The sequence below is a fragment of the Herpailurus yagouaroundi genome, unplaced genomic scaffold (assembly GCF_014898765.1).
Source record: "Herpailurus yagouaroundi ecotype Mexico unplaced genomic scaffold, PumYag 140, whole genome shotgun sequence".
Taxonomy (NCBI): Eukaryota; Metazoa; Chordata; class Mammalia; order Carnivora; family Felidae; genus Herpailurus; species Herpailurus yagouaroundi.
Window position 1 is genome coordinate 25,381,208 of NW_024412395.1, and position 2,778 is coordinate 25,383,985.

At 36.9% G+C, this 2,778-nt stretch overlaps 1 protein-coding gene across 4 annotated transcripts in view; it reads right to left on the reverse strand.

The window, feature by feature from the left end:
* The window catches only part of LRP1B (LDL receptor related protein 1B), a 1,898,953-nt gene that overhangs the window by 1,757,345 nt on the left and 138,830 nt on the right, over positions 1-2,778 (reverse strand). The window lies entirely within an intron of this gene.

The window sequence follows — 2,778 nt, forward strand, 5'->3', positions numbered from 1 at the left end:
TTTCCCCTCAGAACATCCAACATATTAGGCTTTTAATAAGCTAAAATCTCTAAATCTCCAAGGGAGAAATACAGCAATGTAGTACAGGCTTATTTGAGCACAGAATCCTCATTTCAGAAAACAATGTGTAAGAAGAAACTTAGGCCAAAGACATTTTGGAAATATTGAAAAAGATGATCTCTGAACTAGTGGGGTTTTATGATATTAAGATCTCAAGCATTTCATATGAAACACCTTTCAGAATGCTGTTTCCTTTCACCATTCTGGAATAAATAACAATGAAACAAGGGGGCATGTATTTAGGACAGTTGTAAGATGGACCCAGCCTCCACCTGCAATTTCCCTGCATCAATTTCCCTAGTGGCATTTGGGTTTGGGAGGGCAGGTTTATTTCAGGTTTGGGTCTTCCTTTCCCGACATTTAGATTCCTCAGTGAAGAATTGAGACTTAAATCTTGAAACCTTAGAGTACTCAAGCATAGGCCTTGAATTAAGTTTGAGGGTCACTTTACCAAACAGACTCTTCAGCCATGATGACTCTGTGACACATAACAGTAATCTGATCAGTCATTATAGTAATCAATAGTGTCTTTTTCTCCCCTTTACCTTTTCTTTAAAAAGAAAGTATTTACTTATTTTGAGAGAAAGAGAGAAAGTGGGGGAGTTGCAGAAAGAGAGGGAGAGAGAGAATCCCGAGCAGGCTACACACTGTCAGCTCAGAGCACAATGCAGGGCTCAATCCCATGAACCATGAGATCATGACCTGAGCTGAAACCAAGAATCCAATGTTAACCAACTGAACCACCCAGGCACCCCCCTTTACCTTTTCTTAATCGCTTAAAATATGCCTTAATGAAAACAAATGTCTAGAATTACTTGAAGCTGATTATTTTTTTTCACCATACAAAATTATTAGAATATTATTGACTATATCTTGATGTTGTACTTTTCATGTCTGTGACTTAATTATTTTAAGAAACTAGAAGTTTGCAAGTCTTAATCCCCTTCACCTATTTTGCCTGTCTCCCCACCCCCTTCCCACTTGCAATCACCAGTTTGTTCTCTGCATTTGAGAGCCTGTTTTTTGTTTGTTTGTTCACTTGTTTTGTTGTTCTAGATTCTTACATATAAGTGAAATTATATGGTCTTCTCTTTTGCTGTCTGACATCTTTCACTCAGCCTAATACTTTCTGGGTCTTTCCATGTTGTTGCAAATGGAAAGATCTCATTATTTTATTTTATTTTTTGATTTACAACCAAATTAGTTAGCATATAATGCAACAATGATTTCAGGAGTAGATTCCTTAGTGTCCCTTACCCATTTAGCCCATCCCCCCTCACACAACCCCTCCAGTAACCCTCTGTTTGTTCTCCATATTTATGAGTCTCTTATGTTTTGCCCCCCTCCCTGTTTTTATATTATTTTTGTTTCCCTTCCCTTATGTTCATCTGTTTTGTCTCTTAAAGTCCTCATATGAGTGAAGTCATATGATTTTTGTCTTTCTCTGACTAATTTCACTTAGCATAATACCCTCCAGTTCCATCCACATAGTTGTAAATGGCAAGATTTCATTCTTTTGGATTGCCGAGTAACACTCCATTGTATGTATATATCACATCTTCTTTATCCATTCATTCATCCATCGATGGACATTTGGGCTGTTTCCATACTTTGGCTATTGTTGATAGTGCTGCTATAAACATGGGGGTGCATGTGTCCCTTCGAAACAGCACACCTGTATCCCTTGGATAAATACCTAGTAGTGCAATTTCTGGGACCCAGCAATTGCAGTACTAGATATTTATCCAAGAAAAGATCTCATTTTTTTAATGGCTGTGTAACATTCTAATGTGTGTGTGTGTGTGTGTGTGTGTGTGTGTGTGTGTGCATGCGCACGCACCGTATCTTCTTTATTCATTCATTTATCGATGGACTCCTGGGTTGTTTCCATATCTTGGTTATCATAAATAATGCTGCAATAAACATAGGGTGCATGTATCTTTATGAGTTCGTTTTTTTGTTTTCTTTGAGTAAATATCCAGTAGTGGAATTACTGGTTCACGTATTTTTAAGTTTTTGAGAAAACTCCATACTGTTTTCCACAGTGGTTGCACCAACTTAGATTCCCACCAACAGTGCACAAAGATTCCCTTTTCTCTGTATCTTCACCAACATGTGCTATTTCTTGCCTGTTTGATAGTAGCCATTCTGACTGGTGTGACATGATATCTCATTGTGGTTTTGAGTTCATTCCCCTGATGATTAGTATTGTTTAATATCTTTTCATGTGTCTGTTGGCCATATGCAAGTCTTCTTTGGAAAAATATCTATTCAGACCCTCTATTTTTTAACTGAAGTGTGTGTGTGTGTGTGTGTGTGTGTGTGTGTGTGTGTGTGTGTGTGTTGAGCTCTATAAGTTCTTTATATTAACTGCTTATTAATTCACTGGTTATTTTACACTTATAATACAGTCACAAAATCCACGAATTACTTGTTCAAACTCTTTGCTACAGCAGTAAGTCCTGCCAGTGCTTCAAACAGCAATTCCTTAAGTTGTTTCAATTTTTTTCCAAACTATAATTTGAAGTTTATATTTACTTCACAAAATATATTTGCTTCAACAAGTAAATCAGTAGCCATTGCAATACAACCCCTCTCATTTGTAGATTTTATCCTGAATTTTCATTTTACTATTTGATATTTGCAATGAATTTTCCAATTCTGGTTCATCTGTACAAGGGACTGTAGTCAGCATATAACTGTCTTCAGTAGGTGTTG